Source organism: Pleurodeles waltl, chromosome 7 (genome assembly GCF_031143425.1).
Source record: "Pleurodeles waltl isolate 20211129_DDA chromosome 7, aPleWal1.hap1.20221129, whole genome shotgun sequence".
Taxonomy (NCBI): Eukaryota; Metazoa; Chordata; class Amphibia; order Caudata; family Salamandridae; genus Pleurodeles; species Pleurodeles waltl.
The window spans coordinates 636839338-636857628 of NC_090446.1; the positions used below are offsets into that span (position 1 = coordinate 636839338).

At 49.8% G+C, this 18291-nt stretch overlaps 1 protein-coding gene across 3 annotated transcripts in view; it reads right to left on the reverse strand.

Annotated features, from left to right (window-relative positions):
- Positions 1-18291, reverse strand: part of ARHGEF37 (Rho guanine nucleotide exchange factor 37) — a 280710-nt gene that overhangs the window by 113325 nt on the left and 149094 nt on the right. The window lies entirely within an intron of this gene.

The following is an 18291-nucleotide window of genomic DNA, read 5'->3' on the forward strand; positions in this document are numbered from 1 at the left end:
CTGCAATCCTAGGGTGGATGCATCAATTTGATTTGAACATTATATTAAATCCCGGAGTTCCCAATCAGGTATTAATTACGTTAACAAAGGTGTTGACTGAGGCAAAAAATGTATTTAACAAAAAGTTAGGATGTCTGAAAGGGTATGCTCATAAAGTTAAAGTAAAAAGTGATGCAGCACCAGTACAGCATAAATTAAGGCGAGTCCCACTGTCAGTTCGTGAGGGATTGAGAAAACTTTTGACAGAGATGCTGGAAGATGGGGTCATCGAGCCTGTTGAGGCGTCAGAGTGGGTATCGCCAGTAGTTATTACCAAAAAGGCTGATGGTCGCCTAAGGTTCTGTGTTGACTTGCGCTCTGTCAACCAGAGTATTGTAGTGGATGTGTTTCCACTTCCCGACATTAGTGAACTACTTACTTTGGTGAAAGACAAAAGATATTTCTCAAAGCTAGATCTAAGGAGTGCGTACCACCAGATAAGATTACATGAGAGCTCCAAATCACTTACCACACTCATCACTCAAAAGAGAACATTTCAGTTTACACGCTTACTGTTTGGGTTGGCATCCTCAGCCAGCGTTTTTTTTTTTTAAGATCTCTTTTATTGCTTTATAATTACATGTAAACGCATACAGAGCAAAATAACTTCCCATCTTTTTGTATCCCCCCTCCCCCTCCCCCTCCCCTTTCGCACTTCCCATCAATTATACACAGGTGTTTGTACGGTTCACAAATGAGTCACTTATTTGGTCTCTTGTACGATCTTCAACAGGAATATCTTGGTCAACTATACATGATCTGACTCTGATAAATTTGCCTCTGCATCAGAGTTAGAAGTGTCAGGTGTTCTAAAATTGTCCAGTATCGTGTTCCAATGCTGAGCATTGTCTCTAGTTCCTAGGCCCCTGAGTGTTTCCCTTAATAATACTGTCCCTTCAGTTTCCCCCCATTTGATTAATGCATTTCTCCAACGATTTATCTGTGGTCCCTTCGGATCTTTCCAGTGTGAGGTAATTTCTCTCCTTGCTAATATCAGAGCCAGGTCTATGAATCGGTTTGTGATTTTATGCTTGCTGGGGCGAGGGAAATCTCCCAAAACCGCCACCATGGCTGATCGGGACAATGTTCTGCCCATGCAAGTGGAGAGTGCCTCAAATATCCCCGTCCAGTAGTCCCCGATTAGTGGGCAACTCCAGAGCATGTGCAGCAACTCTACTACTAGTTCTGCACATTGGGGGCAGCTGGCATTTTCTACACCATAAATCTTTAATATCATATAGGGGGTTAAGTAAGCTCTGTGATAAACATATGTGTTTATTAATTTAAACCTGGCATTCCTGGAAACTGTATATATGTGTGTGGTTATTCTGGTCCACTGTGTGTCATCTATTGTAACATCCAATTCCCCCTGCCATTTGGTCTTAAGTTTATTTAAGGGAAGACATATGCTGGTTAGTAGAGATGTATATATCCCTGATATCAACTTCCCTTGGTCTCCTATAGTGCATATTTGGTCACAGGTATTATGTCTGGGGGGTTCTTCTAGTCCTGTGCCCCATTGTCTACGAAGAGTCCTAGCAATTGCGTTAAAAGTTAGGAACAGCCCTGGTGGTATCTGGAACCTTTCCTGCAGTCTGCATAAGTGCACAGTTTCCCATTATTATATAGAGCCCCTATAGTGTCGATCTGAAGTGCCATGAATTGAGTGATGCCCCTTATCACATGGTTTCCTGTGATGGTTCCTATACAGATCAGGGGGGCTTCTGGTGAGTACGGTGTTCTGGTATGTGTTAGTTTTAGGTATTGTTCCCAGCAGTGACGTGATGCTTCCCATTCTAACGGAAGTGGTTTATTCTGTTTCTTGGGGTTTAGTAGAATGCCCAGAATTCTATCACGGGAACAGTGGAGAGGGGCTCTCAGTGCTTCCCCCACTGGGGGTGCTCTGATGAATCACGCCAGCCATTGGAGTTGGCTCGCCCAATAGTATAATTCAAAGTCAGGAACAGCCAAACCACCCTCCGCTGTTGTTCTCTGGAGGGTGCGCAATGCTATCCTTTGTCTGTTGGTTCCCCATATAAATCCTGTAATCAAGGACGAAATTGTTTTAAATACCACCCTCGGTATAATGAGTGGTATGGTTGCGAAATAATATAACATTCAGGGTAATACTATCATCTTAATCAGTGCAATTCTCCCAGTGACCGCTAGCGGAAGTGTCTGCCAGAATATCATGCTGTTTTTGATACTCCTAATCGTGCTCTGAATGTTCCCCTCTAGTAAATCCTCAGCAGAGTGATAGATATTGACCCCTAAATATTTGAATGTGGACGGGGACCACGGGAGACCCCGATTGTCCATTGGTTCTTCGATACCCCTAGTAGCTGGGAAAATGGACGACTTCCCCCAGTTTATCCGGAGCCCAGATGCAGCTCCAAAGTTGTCTAACATTGTCATTGCTCCTGGTAGATCGGTCTCTGCGTTCCGGAGGAAGAGTAACATGTCATCCGCATAGAGAGCAATATGATGCGTCCAAGCATTGATTGTAATGCCTTCGTAGAACCTCTGGGACCTAGCTGATTGGGCGAGAGGCTCAACTGCCAACGCAAAAAGCAAAGGTGATAGCGGGCAGCCCTGTCTTGTACCCCTACCTATGACAAAGGAAGGGGATATTGTACGGCCAGTGCGTACTCTCGCTGTGGGGTTTGTGTAGAGAAACCTCGTCCATTTGACAAACCCTTCTCCTAGTCCTAGCTGCAGCATCACTCATTCTAGGTAGTCCCATCGTAGGCTATCAAAAGCCTTCTCGACACCTATCGAGATGATTACTTCTCTATTTGCGTCAGAGGGCAGGGCATGAAGGAGTGAAATCAATCGACGGATATTTTGGGCAGTGCTTCGCTTTGGGATGAATCCCGATTGGTCCTGATGGATTAATGAGGACATGTATGGTAGAAGTCTGTTAGCTAGTACTCTGCTTAATATTTTATAATCTAAGTTCAACATTGATAGTGGGCGGTATGATCGAACTTCTGTGGGGGGGTTTGGTGGGTTTCAGAAGGGGAATCATTATGGCCTCTGTAGTGGAAGGAGGTAAGCTGTTGTTATTCCATGCCTCTGCATATAAAATGCTGAGCTGGGAGGTTAATGAGTCCTGATACGTAAGGTAGAACTCCAAAGGGAGACTATCTGCTCCTGGTACCTTGCCCCTTGCCATACTCTGGATTGCAGTCTTTATTTCTGTAAGCGATATGGGAGTCGCCAGGGCTATTCTATCTTCCCCTTTCAATGCCGGGAGGTTGAGGTTCCCCAGATCTTGTAATTGAGCGTCGCTGAGTACTTCGGTGGGAGGGGCATATAGCTCTGAGTAATATTTAAGAAAGGTGGCATTGATCTCCTTCTGTCCATATACTTTAATACCCGGAGTGGTCTCTAACTCCACCCCTATGGTTTGATGTTGGGGCGGTTTGGCCAGCCAGGCCAGTAGGGCACCTGTTCTGTCGCCCTCTGTATGTTGCTTCTGCAAGAATTGTTTGTAGTCGAAACAAGACAATCTAGTGTTAGTTTCTATTATTCTAGCCCTTGTTTCTTCTAGTTGTGTTGAGAGGTCGGGTTGTGTTGGGTGCTTACGTTCGAGATCCCTTAGGGAGTTCTCGAGATCGGTTAATTCTATCTCTAGCACCTTCCGTACTCCCACAGTTGTGCTAATACAATATCCCCTGATCCCTGTTTTAAAGGATTCCCATTCTACAGATCTGGACGAGGCAGTTCCAGCATTATTCTCGAAGAATTCCGTAATCTCCGTGCCCAGTTGGGCTCTAAAAGCTTAGTCTTCAAGTGACTCTGCTCTCAGACGTCAAGTGGGAATCAAAGGTCTCTCGCCGCACCAGGCCAAAGAAATCAATAAGGGATTATGATCTGAGATGGTGGGGCCAAGATACTCGGCCTTTGTCACCACAGATTGCACCTCTGGAGACGCCAAAAAGGTGTCCAGTCGTACATGCAGGTCGTGAACTGCTGAGTAGTAAGAGTATTCTCTATTGGGGGGATTAAGTTTGCGCCAACAATCCGTTAATTGCCAGTGTTTTTGCCACTGCTGGAAGTGCAGTGCTGTTTTATGGGTTACGGATTGTGACAATGGTGGGTGCGATCTATCAATTGCGGTATCCATTACACAATTAAAGTCTCCTCCTATTAACGTAGTGCTAGTGAGAAGTGTGCTCATGATCAGTGATATTCTGTCTAGAAATCTTCCCTGTTCGTGATTTGGGGCGTATAGTCCCGCAAGAGTTCCCTCTGTCCCGTCCAATCTACCAGAAATCACTACGTATCTCCACTCAGTGTTGATCAAGGTATGAGGAACCTGTAATGGGACGCCTGGTCTGATCAATGTCAACATTCCCCTCGCAAACGCTGAGTGGGTAGTGGCGAATATTTGTCCCCTCCAGCGCTTTTTCAAGGCCTTGATCTCCTGCTCCAACAAGTGAGTTTCTTGTAAGATAGCTATGTGCACTCCCCTTCATTTAAGAAAGCTGTGAACCTTGTACCTCTTGGACATGTTATTTAGGCCCCTGACATTCCATGTGATTATCTTATATTCTGTGGTCATAATTTAAGGAGGGGTGTAGAGGCGGTCCGCTAACACCGCTCTACTACTACTACTGGACAAACCTATTGAGTTTCATAATCTAAGGTGTGAACCGTTTGGGCTGCGAGATAGATGTGCCTGATAAACCCTGATAACAACACAACCAAAATCAAATCCCCTTTGTAACTCCCTCTCCCCAGGACCGGTACCTACAACTCTCCCCGTCCAAACCATTACAACTATTGTAATCTTAATTATCAACCTATTGGAGGGAAGCGTGCCAGAGACCAAGAGGCAGCGTCCCGGACCCTTCCCCAGCCCCGATCATGTGTAATGTGGCGGTTAAGAAATTATATCTAGGTTCCTATCGCTCTATATTTACGGTTGGGTCCTATCAATGTCCCTAAACAGATTGAGGTTCCCCCACAATTGTCCGCTCACATGCCAACTCGTTCTTTTAGCGAGGTCAAATAATCTCGTCCACCGTTCCTGGGGTGATCAAAGGCAAGCCGACGAGAGTGTCCTGAGAGGATATTGAGGAATGTTCGTAGTTTGAGTCAACGTCTGATGCAGGATCTGGGGTCCGGTGTGTATGGAAGTCTCCTCCGCTTAATGCTGCTGCTGTTTCCACCGCATCACGCATCTCCTGTTGTGACTGACGTTTCGATGGAGCCGCTTCTGTGGTCTTCTTCCGGGATCTGTTACGTTTCTTCCCGGGGTTTCGGAATGTCCGGTCGCGAGTTGCTCTGCAGTGGATGTTCAGCGATTCAAGCCATTCCATCGCCAGCTGAGGTGTGAGAAAAAAATGGGTTCTGTTATCGTATTCCACTCAGAGTTTTGCCGGAAAGAGCATGGCATATTTTATACCATGCTCCCGCATGGCTCGTTTTACTACGATGTAGGATGCCCTTTGCGCCTGTGTTTCTCTCGTAAAGTCTGGGAATATCATAACCTTTTGGCCATCCAATTGAATCTCTCCTAGCTGGCGGGATTGTGACAGTACGTAGTCTCTATCTTTGTGGTGGAGTAATCTAGCGATTATTGGCCGTGGCCTGACTCCTGGTGGGGGTGGTCTGCCAGGGATCCTGTGGGCTCGTTCCACCGCAAAAAATGGTGAGAAGCCCTCTGATGCTATCGTGTCTCTGAGCCACTGTTCTAGGAATACTTCTGTATTAGCTGTGGAGGCCTCTGCCCCCTCCGGAACCCCCACCAATCTGATGTTGTTCCGTCGGGCTCGGTTTTCTGCATCCTCCGCCCTTGCCTCCAATGTTTTCAGCCGGGTGGTCAGGTCTTTAATTTCTGAGGACGAGTTTTTGTGTGCCGCTAATACCCCTGTCAGCGTAGTCTCGTGCAAACCCACTGTTTCCTTTAATTTACGGTGGTCGTCTCGCAAAAGGGAAAGATCCGCGGTGAGGTTATCGATTTTACCCTCAAGCGCTTCCCGAGAATCTTTAATGGCCAGCAGTACAGTGTCCAGAGTTGTTTCTTGTTGTTCGTGCCCCGTTTGCGATTTTCTGGTGGGCGTTGGGGGTGGATTCTCAGTGTGCGAGGAGTCCCCCGCTGGCGATTTGTCTTGTTTTTTTGGTTTTACCATTGCAACAGGTCCCAGACGCTTCTCTTCAATTTTTGAGACCTTCGGTCGTTATTATGGCAGGGTTTAAGCTTTGGGCCTGGATTGTGGCCCGAGGGCTCTGCACTACGCTGTATTTGCTGAAGTTCCGCTTCGTACTGTTGCTCTCGTCGTTAGTGGCAAAAGTGTCTGAGTCCTTTGCGCCCTTCAATGGATGGTGTGGGAGATCTCACCTCCACAAGACCTTCGTATCCTCTCAGCCGAGGGCCGCGGCTGTAGCTGGTTCCCTGCTCTGTCGCGGCCGCCATTTTATGTCGCGGTAAACGCAAAATTGTCGGGGAGAGTTTTTCGGGCGATCTCTGCCCCAAAGTGGAGCGCTTCGGTTCCTACTTGTGCTGTATATTCTCCGATCGCTTCCCTACAATTTTTAAGACCTCCGTTCGTTATTATGGCAGGATTTAAGCTTCGGACCTGGATTGTGGCCTGAGGGCGCCGCCCTACGTCGCATTCGCTGATGTTCCGCTTCGTAATGTTGTTCTCGCCGTTGGTGGCGATGGCGTCTGAGCCCCTTGTGTCCTTCGATGGATGGTGTGAGGGTCCTCACCTCCACGAGACCTTCGTGTCCTCTCAGCCGAGGGCCGCAGCCGCCGCGAGCTCACTGTTCTGTCGCGGTTGCCATTTTGGGTTGCGTCAGCCGCAAAGTTTTCGGGGGGAGTTATCCGGGCGATCTCTGCTCCAGGGTGGGGCACCGCGGTTCCTATTTGTGCTGTGTATTCTCCGATCACTTCTCTTCAATCCCCAAGACCTCCGTTTGTCACTATGGCAGGATTTAAACTTCGGGCTTGGATTGTGGCCCAAGGGCGCCACACTATGCCGCGTTCGTTAATGTTCCGCTTCGTACTGTTGCTCTCGCCGTTTGAGGCGAAGGTGTCTGAGCCTCTCGTGCCCCCCAATGAATGGTGTGGGGGCCCTCACCTCCACGAGACCCTTTTATCTTCTCGGCCGCGAGCCGCGGCTGCAACGGGTTCAATACTCTGTCGCGGCCGCCATTTTGGGTCACGGTAGCCGCAAAGTTGTCGGGGGTAGTTTTCCGGGTAAACTCTGCCCCAAAGTGTATCGCCGCGGTCTCTACTCGTGCTGAGTATTCTCCGATCACTTCTCTTCAATTTTTGAGACCTCCGGACGTTATTATGGCAGGATTTAATCTTCGGGCCTGGATTGTGGTCCGAGAGCGCCGCACTACGCGTGCAGCTCCATTGGTCCCCGGCCACGCCCCCCTCAGCCAGCGTTTTTCAACGAGTCATGACGAAAGTCTTAGAAGGGGTAAAAGATGTAATTTACTTTCAAGATGACATTTTGGTGATGGGAAAGTCGGAGGGAGAGCATAATGCTACCTTACGCCTCGTGTTGAGAAAGTTGGAGGAATTTAGCCTCACACTTAATCAAGAAAAGTGAACCTTTTTAGCTGAAGAAGTTGGAGTATTTAGGTTACATCTGTTCCAAAGGATAGAGACCAATTAAGATCATTCCTAGGGTTGGTGGAATACTGCGCTAAATTTGTTGAGAAGTTTGCAGAAAAAACAGAGAGTTTGAAGAAATTGTTGTGAAAGGGAAATAAGTTTGAGTGGCTGGAGGAACAACACCTGTGTTTTAACAAATTAAGAATGAGATATGTGAGGCGGGTATATTGTCAGTGTTTGATGGGGGTCTTAAAACCATTCTCACTGTTGACACCAGTGCTTCTGGTTTGGGAGTAGTGCTCTCTCAATTTCACAGTGGTGTAGAAAAAACTGTAGCATTTGCCTCTCGCACCCTGACGATGGCTAAGAAAAACTATTCAGTCATAGAACGGGAAGCTTTGGCTGCAGCCTGGGGTGCTGAGTACTTCCGAGTCTATTTATGGGGCTTGCCATTTGTTTTGTGGACGGATCATAAACCGCTGGTTAAAATCTTGGCTCCAGGTGATGCAGGGAAGGGTTCAGCCAGATTGGCTAGGCTTGCGGCCAGGCTTCAGGAATTCACATACTCTGTTGAGTTCTTGCAAGGATGGAGAAACGTTCAGGTGGATTGCTTATCCAGACTATCTTTGAACTGGGAGGAAGTGGATGGTGTGGGTGTGAATGACGCAAATGAGGAAGGTGCTGTTGCTACCGTGCATGACGCAGTAGATTGTGTAACAGGCTCATTTTCGGAAATGCACTGGCAGGAAAAGATGAAGGAAGGTCCTGTGATGAAAGGCGTAGTCAAAATGATCAGGTGTGGAGGGGTGAGAGAGAGTGTTTTAGCCCCGGCAGTGAAGCCCTATTTGAAGGTGATGGATGATCTTTCAGTGTGCGGTGATGATGTGATCATGAAAGGGGATCATTTTGTACCCCCTGTTGGGTTACGTTTTCATATTTTTCAGTTAGCGCATGAGGGTCATCTGGGTCAGAGTCTTACTACCAGGAGAGTGAGAAAAATGTTTTGGTGTCCAGGTATGGACAATCAGATCAAAGAGTGGGTGCAAAATTGTGGCCTGTGCAAAGTGAGTGAGAAGAGGTTGGTCCTTGAAAAATGTAATGATGGACATTTGGTAGATCCTGGCAAATCTTGGCACACTGTCTGTTTGGATTTCATTGGGCTACTGAGAGAGTTGCCTCCTGATATGAAGTTTGCAATGGTGGTGGTTGACATTCACTTGAGATGGTTGGTGGTAGAATTCCTGACGGATGTTACAACGAAAACCACTATTAGCGTCTTAAAAAAGATCTTTAATGAAGAAGGGGCTCCAGCAGTTCTTATTACGGATAACGGCACACAACTTACCTCACTAGATATGGTGGAGTTTTTGAGAACTTGGGGAGTCAGACATTCTTGCACATCCTTGAATAATCCTAGGGGCAATGGTGCAGCTGAAAGAGCTGTCAGGTTGCTTAAAGGGACACTGCAATTAGCCTTGACGAATCGGTGTGACGTCAAGGACACCATTTTTGATATGGTGTGGGCTTTCCGTACCACACCACACAGTGTTACCTAGAGGGTTCCATTTGTGGATATGAGGGGGCGTTTACCCGGCACTAAACTGGTGCCAGGGTGGTTAAGAAAATTGTTTGGTGGGGACACTACTTCTAATGATTCAAACAGGTTTCCCAAAAGATCACGCGTGGAAGTAGGAGATTGGGTAAAAGTGAAATCTGGTAGAATACAAGGAGGATTATCAAAGTTCAAGGGCCCACATCGAGTTAAACAAGTTGGTACACATTTTGTGATTTTAGAGAGTGGTGAGAGGTGGAATTTCAGAAATGTAGCCCTATATCAGAAAGGGGGAATAGTTGATAGGGACAATGATGAAAGTTTCTCAGGAGCAATGTTTATGAATGATGGTGAGGTGGTTGGTGGCAGGGGACGGAAGTTTGGTGGCGATTGCGTAGATGAGCTTCAGAATGTGTTCAGAGGAGAAGAGCCTTCTAATCAGTTTAGAGGCAAATCCAATGGGAGTGAGGAAGTTCCCATCCTTCAGAAGAGAGTTAGAAAGCCACTGTCTTACCTGAAAGATTTTGTTAGATGAACACTTTTACATGCAGCTTATGAGTAGACAACTGGAACTGAAAAACATATCTATTGATAAAGACCTTGCTCAGTTTTAGGTTTCATGTGATTCTTTGTTATTTCTTCTATTTCAAATGTTAAAATTGTTTTTTTTAAACAGTATTTATTAGATTTGGGTTTTTATTTAACTGTAAAATAGCTTTCTTATTTAATGTTTGTTAGTGAACGGGAGAGGATGTGTTATGATGTGTGAACTTCTAGAATGTGAGCGGAGGCCGGATTCACGAGAAGACGGTTAACGCAAGGGAGACCAATGGCTGAACGCCAGGTTGTGTCGTAGTGAAATAAGCTTACAGCAAAACAAACAACGTGTCTATGGTCCAAATTACAACAGGTTCCGTGGCTGAAGTGGATGCAGTCATTTGATGTAATCATCCCTGGTTAGGCATAAAAAATTAACATGTATTGTTTTCCTCAAGGCGAAGATAGTGGGAGGCTGAGTGCCCCAGTCGCCTGGGAGTGCCGCTTCAAACGTGAAGTCAATTAAGTGGGGAATTTTTTTAACTCCACATTCATCTGAAGTTGCAGAAGATTTTCTAATAAGGTGAATAGGCAGCTCCTGCAGCCAGCAAATCATCTATAACACAATTGGCAAGGGATGAACTGTTATATGTAATGCACAAAAATGTAATAGCACGTGGTGGCGAGAAAGTCATCAGACTGGCTTATGAAGGAGAGTATGAACAAATGTTGAATGATGCGGTCCTCTGAATGGACGAGGGAAACGTACACAGCATCACATGAGCTTGTGTGACGTAGTTCTGATATTTCATATCCCCATTGTAACTGACCTCCTTCATAGATTGATGTGTACAGGTGGGTTCAGAAAGGGACATACTTTGAACCCTTTCCCAGTAGAGCCAGCGATTAGAGGGGACTGGGGTTCTCCTCACTATACCAGAGACGGATACATGCCATAAAGAGTTTTATTATCCAATGTGTCGGACAAGGAATGGGACAGATTGCAGGGTATATCCCTGCTTGGGTTAAAAATTCAATTGAGCTAAGTGTTTTCTTACTTTATTCTGCCAAATTTCCTTCGTTTGTAGCAGTCTGTATCTATTTTTTTAATTCTGAAGAAAAAGACAATGAGCTAGGGAGAGAGTGAAGGCCTTAGCATTATACCACAAATCTGACTTTACAGCACAGAAAACCGAGTATGACTTAAGCGTGTTCATGTGCAAAAAAATTCAACACTATGCTTAAAAGAAAGTGAAAATAAACTCACAGCACATCATGCAAAAAACAACAGTAGTGAAGCACGAAGAAATATAGAAGTAGCCTATTCAAATGAAAAAAAACATCTTAGACATACTGGTTAAACCATTCATTAAACCCATTTTCTTTACACTATTCAAGCATTTTGTGGTTACCAAAACTATTTTCCAAGGAGAGTTATTTGGATTTCCCAAAACGTGTGTTTGTAGAGACTTTTAGATACATCATTGAACATAGCACTAACAGTGTGTGTCATGTGCGGCAATTTCATTGAGGGCAAGATCACATTTAACACAGACACTCTTAAGTTAACTTTCCACTCTTCATCTCACTCAACAAACGTAATCAAAGGTTCTAATTCTAGCCCACTTCCCTTTTCCTACCATCCGGCCCTCCTACCTTCACAAATGTATTCAACATATCACATAACGGGGGCGTGGCCAAGGTTCCGGTGATGGCGCACGTCTGATTCCATCGCTCCGGAGGGGCCGATGGAATAAACCGTCGTAAAGCGAGCCAGCCCAGGCCGGCTGACGCTTGAGTGTGGGCGCTGTACTGGGGGCCAGCCCTGGACGCTGCCGGGCCCCCGTGGCGGACCTGGAGGGCGTGGAGGAGAGAGCCTGGCTTGATTGACGGGGGAGGAGGCAGGTGGCCCCTCCTCTCGCCTGAAGCCGCGGCCTCGCATGAAGCTGCGGGCCGCTGCAGGAGCAGAGCGGATGGCCCGGGTGCAGCGGGGGACCTCGCTCGAGTCTCCCTGCAGCGGCAGAGGTGCTGAGGCGGCCGGTGGGGGCCTGTGGGCTCTGGGGGGGCAACGAAACAGTGAAGGCGGAGAGGCGGGGGCAGCCCTGGATCTTGCTGGGGCCGGCCCGCGAATATAGCGCTTGGCCCGGGCGGGGCACTGAGGAGATGGATTGGCGGCGCGGCCCCCGTGCTGACACGCCAATGTAGAGGGGCAAGTGACCCTGAGAACAAAGTGAGCGGCGGTGAGCCCTGTTGGTTGGGGACCCCCGTGGGCCCCTCCGGGCCCCTGAAGAGCTGAAGGAGGCCAGAACAGGAGGCGGTGGCGCGACCCTGCATGGAACAGGTGCTGGTCTGCGACCGCGCTGGGCAGTAATTACTGAGGGACGAACTGGGAGCGAGGGGAGGCCGCCCCCCTGGTGAGCTTGAGCTGGTGCAGAAGTGAAATGACCAGTGGAGCTGGCGATTGAGGAGGCACACCCCACAAAGGAACGAAGGATTGACTACCTGGCAGGGGAAGACCGTTGAACGCCCCGGGTGCCTTGGAGCACCGACGATCCCTGAGTGAGTACGCTGTGGATGGGGCTCCTGGAGAAACTGGGCCCGTGTGGTGGTGGAGTGCGCCCAGGTGTGATGCTGACGTCACAGAGGAAGCACTGAAGAGGGTGTAACTACCCTGTGAGTGAAGGTGACCGAGCCGCGGCTGCAGCGCATCTCTGGGCCCAGGTGGTGGGGCGTGGCCCTGGACGCGCAACGAGCGGAGGAATGGCCGAGACGACCGGGGCTGAAGTGAGTGGCAGTCAGCCACGGACCGACAACGTGGAGCCCCCCAATCCTGTAACTGGAAGCTGGGGATAGCTGGCAGGGTGCCTGGGGCCCTGCTCGGGACCGCCCGGGGGCCGCGGTGAGACCTGTGGAGTCCAGAGCGTGGGGACACGGAAGGAGAAGAGCATATGATAACACTCGGGCCGCTTTCTGGGCCTCTGGGGTGCTACCCCTTACTCGTCCGATGCCCCTCAAGGGCCGACACAAGAGCAGAACCATGGATCCCGTGGCGCCGCCGGGGAACAGAGAGGCGGACCTGCAGGACCAGTCACAAGTCAAAGTTCAGGACACCCTAGACAAGATACTCGGGCGATAGAAGACACAAAGACAACACTGCAGCGCGACATCAATCAAGTTGCGGTTGAGGTGGGTCTTCTGAGAGCAGATCACCATAAACTGGTAGACAGAGTCAAAGAAACGGAATCCACGTTGGCGGATATCGTGCCAAAGCAGAAAGATGTGGCGGCCGAGGTGACTTCCCTTGCTAACAGAGTGGCACGACTTGAACAGAGAGCAGAGGATGCGGACGGGAGAAACAGGAGGAACAACGTGCGTGTGGTGGGCCTCCCCGAGGGGACCGAGGTAGCAAACATGGTGGAATTTCTGGAGAAATGGTTAAGCACGGTGGTCGCACCTGGGTGCCTGACCCCCTTCTACACTCTGGAGCGTGCGCATCGGGTGCCGTCAAGGCCTCTTGCCCCTGGCAGACCTCCCCGTGCTGTGATCGCCAAACTTCTGCACTACAGGGACAGAGACATCCTCTTACAGAAGGCTAGTGAGATGGGCCCATTTAAAGTAGCAAATGGGGAGGTGACGCTATTCCCGGACTTCACACTGGACGTCCAGAACAAGCGAGCTTCATTCCTAGCAGTTAAAAGGGCCCTACGTGACGAAGGGATCCAGTATTCGCTGCTTTATCCAGCCAGATTAAGAGTGATGATGGAGGGGAAGACCACGTTCCTCCAGTCCCCAGAGGAGGCATGGGAGTGGCTCGAGAAACATGGGTCCCAAACGGTGCGATCCACAAGGGAGCAAGGCTCGCTGGGCCCCGAGGGGACGGAGACCCAGAGATCGCCCGCGACTGGCACCCATGCAAACACAGAAAGAGAGGGGCAGGAAGGCGGCAGCCCGTGTGGGTGGAGAGGAGTCCCCCCAGAAAGGCTCTGAGGGGGAGTCGGACGACACACTGGTGTCCTCTGCCGGGGACTTGGGGTGCTCGACCCGCGCCCCGAGGGTGACCCCGCAAATGGCTGACGAACTTGGATAATCCAGGACTGCAGAAGCGCCTGGAGACATGGCACAACGAGTGAACGAGTGGCCCCTCTGGACCTGGCCACCCCCCTGACTAGAATCTCGCCTGTCCAACCAGGCTGGCGAGTACTGCAGTTATGCGTTTGAACAAGTTGCACTGTTGCACAGTTTTCTGGGCAACCTACAGTTCCGGAGGCGCCCTGGGGAATGGGAGTTGGGGTATACAGTTACGAGTTAAAATGGCAAAGTGGGTGGGGAAGACCGACCATAGAAAGGGTCTGAACATGCGAAAGGGCCAATCCGAGCCCTGGGCGCGCCAGGTACATTTTTACCAGACTGAACAACTAAGATGGCAGACTACAATTTCTTAACCTGGAATGTCAGGGGGATGGGCACGTCGGCTAAAAGACATATAATTCTCTCCTACTTAAAGAGAAGGGGCGTACAGGTGGCAATGCTACAAGACACCCACCTGGCATCAGGGGAGGGAGAGAAACTGAGACGTAGGTGGAGGGGGCAGGTGTTTGCCACGGAGTACTCGGCTTATGCAAGAGGTGTATTGATATGGGTCAGAGCATAGGTCCCCCTAACGATTGACTCTTTCAACATAGACCGGGAGGGCAGATTTGTGATACTGGAGGGGAAGCTACACGGTACCCCGATAGTCTTGAGTTGCATTTATGCCTCTAATCACGACCAGGTCTCCTTCATGACAGGTCTATCAAGCCACCTTACCCGCCAACGCACTGAAGAATTTCTAATAGGAGGGGACTTCAACGCAGTATTAGACATAAACACGGACAGGTCAACCCCGCCACTACAGGGGGCAGTGTCAACTAAGATAGGTGAATGGCTGGGCACCTGGGGGTTGGTGGACGTCTGGCGAGAGCAACACCCAGATGTTAGAGACTACTCGTTTTATTCGGGCCTCCACCGGGTGCACACCAGAATTGATAGAGTGGTTTGTACGGCGGGTCTGGCCTGTAGTATGACTCACTCTGAATACCTTGCCCGCACTCTGTCGGACCATAATCCCCTGTTGTTGTCGTTGAGGGTGTCGGAAGGCAGACCCCCCATACCGTCGTGGAGACTGGCCCCCGCGGCGCTTGAAGATCAGGCGTAAAGAGATGCCCTGCGTTGCCACCTGGCCGAGTACATTGAGACCAATAGTGGATCCACCCCTTCTAGGGCCACGGAATGGGAGACACTCAAGGTGGTGACGAGGGGCTTCTGTCTGGGGCAGTCAGTGGGGGTGAACTGACTGCCCTGGAGAAGGATATGTATGAGGGGGAATTGAGACAGGGGCCAGTAGCTCAAGAAAATGAGGAATATAACCGTGCCAGTAGAGAACATTCCCGAATTGAGGAGCGGCTTAGGTGTCACAGTATGCAAAAATATTTGGCATCCCTACAATCAGAGGAGGGCAGATCGGGGAGGCTGCTGGCGTGGCTGGTGCACTCGAGCGGAGATAGCGAGCCCATCACAAGCGTACTGGACAAAGGGGGACTTCGTAGACTCAGACCAGGCCCCATAAATGACGCATTTAGGGATTATTATACACACCTGTATGGGAGACCTGGTAACTTGGAGACGGAGGCCTTTGATAACTTCCTAGAGCAAATCCCACTGCCGATACTGAATCCAGAAGGGAGGGACAGCCTAGGGGGATCAGTGACAGCAGAGGAGATAAGTGAGGCCATAGCGCAATTAGCCCCTTGGAAGACCCCTGGTACGGACGGTCTTCCCATGGATTTTTACAAAAAGTATAAACCATTATTGGTTCCCCAGCTGGCAGAGATGTACGCGGAGGCACTGCATCGTGGGGAGCTGCTGTGCACACTACGGGAGGCCTTGGTGGTACCCCTCCCCAAGACAAACAACAGGGAAGCATCGGTGACCGACTTTCGTCCTTTATCGATGCTAAACAGTGACTTTAAGATCCTTAGTAAGATCATGGCTGGCCGGTTGCTCCCCCTCATGACCACACTGGTACACAGCATGACCAGAATGGCTTTGTCCCCGGTCGCAGCACCTCCCTGAACCTAAGGCGAATCTTCGCTATTTTGCACATGCCCAACGAGTTGAAGCCGCCAGCGGGGGTCTTGCTTGCGGTGGACTTCGAGAAGGCTTTCGACTCGATTAGATGGGACTACCTAAGGGCTGTGATGTTAAGAATGGGACTCGGGGATTGCTGGGTTAAATGGGTGGACCTGTTATAGTCGTCCCCACTGGCAAGAGTGAAGACGGGCAGAACAATTTCTAGTGCATACCCAGTATTTGGGGGAACCAGACAGGGGTGCCCCCTGTCCCCACTGTTATTTGCCCTGGCAATTGAACACCTGGCGGCCCAGCGTCGGAGGGAAGGTGTGGGTAGGGGGATTGAATGGGGAACAACTCAACATATTGTCTCTCTATACGCCGATGATATATTAATTTATCTGAGGAATGGGACTGATGGACACCCATGGGCTCTACGGGTCCTGGAGGACTTTGGGGTGGTGTCAGGGCTTCGCCTTAACCGTGGCAAAACATTTGTGTTTCCCATGCTGCCCGGCTGCGTACGCCCCAGAGCATGCCCGATGGATGTGAACTGGGCCCCACAGACCTTAAAATATTTGGGAATTCAAATATTCCATGAGTTGAGTGATCTCTGGGATGGTAATCTTGGTAGGACGCTCCTCTCCCTGTGGTCTTCGGTTGGGTTCTGGTGCTCATTGAAATGAACACTAATAGCCAGAGTGGCGCTGTCCAAAATGATTATGCTTCCTCGTCTCCTCTACTACTTCGCTAATTTACCATTACTGATCCCCCGGCGTGGTTTCGCGAATTTAACACTTTGCTCAGGTAGCTAATATGGGACGATGGACGTAGACGCACATCACTGACGACCATCTGCAGACCAACCCATATGGGAGGGCTGGGTGCCACTGACTTCGAGGCATATTACCTGGCATCCCAATTACAGTGGGTGTCTGGTTGGCTGGTGGGCAGGGGACATCTGGACTTGAGTACCGCCCACGGTGTAATTGACACAGCTAGGATTGTAGCGCGTATGGCAGAAAGGAAGATTGCCCCATTAGGGGACAACATAATGAATAGTGTTGCGATGACATGCTGGAAAAGGTGCGCGAGAATGGTCGGAGTGGGCCCACCATACTCCCCAGCTTTGCCGTTATCGGTCCTTTCTCTGGACCCGGGAGGAAAGGGACCGGGGGGTCTGGGGCTGGGTCCTTGGACAAGAGCAGGAGTAGAGACAATTGGGGGGCTCTTCGGTGAGGGAGTGCTGAAGAGCTTCACTGACCTAACAAGAGGGGGCGTTCCTCAGGGACAGTTTTTACTCTTCAGGAAGCTAGTGCATACCCTGAAGGACCACTGGGACACGATTAACGCGGAACCCACTATCCACAGGGTGTTACACCTCCTGTTGACATCAGGAGAAGAACCTCATTGGATTGCTAAAATATATCGGGCCCACATTGAGGCCGCACTAGACCCCCTGCATTCCCTGAGAGAAAGATGGGGGAATATGATCGGGCGGGACTTATCTGAGGCAGAGTGGAGCAGAACACTGGCTTATCCCTGGATGATCTCACGTAACACGCGGTTAAGATACATTCAATACAACTATTTACATAGGACGTACCTCACTCCTCACCGACTGTTCCGCATATATGGGGGGACCCGTAGGACATGCCCTAGATGTGGGGGTGGGAAGCAGACTTTGACCACATGGTGTGGGGATGCCCGGTGCTCCAGACTGGTTGGAGGGAGATGATGACGATTCTGTCACGACTATTTGGGACGGAACTGCTGTCCACCCCTGCTTTGTGCTTGCTGGGCCTCAAGACAGGTGCGCTGCGGGGGAAGGTTAGGGATCGTTTCCTGGACCTGACCCTGGCCCTGGCCCTTTACAAAAGACTGATCACAAGGGGCTGGAAGGCCTCTAGCCACCCCTCACTGACTGAATGGAAAGGCGATGTTGTGAGATGGACTAGGGCTGAACTGCAGGTCCTGAAGGCTGAGGAAGCCAGGGGCATCCGTCAGGCCCCCATTGCTCCAGAGTGGGAGGACTTAGTGACGAGCTGGGATGACCTAATGAAGGGACCGATAGGCCCCGAGATAGAAGTAGGAGACGATTAACACACCCAACGGGGTTGGCCCTTGGGGAGGGTTCCCAAAGCTGAAGCCGAGATATTGACGAATACATCAACAGACCGCACCAACCGATATTGAGCAGAGACGGTTGAGACACAAAGTGCCACATCATTGTTGGTGGGGGGGTGGAGTGGGTGGCTGGCCGTCCCCCGTACATTGACGTGCCCTAGGAATGACTTCCTTTATCAGCCGCAAGACCCACCCACACAAAGCCATTACGTTGATTTTTTTAATTTATAGTTTAGAGTTGATTTAAGACTGTTATGTGGTCACACAATTCAAAATGGTAACACAGAACCGCAAGGAGCATAACCCCTTAAAGCAAGGACGTTAGTATATTAGATCTAGTGATTAATGAATA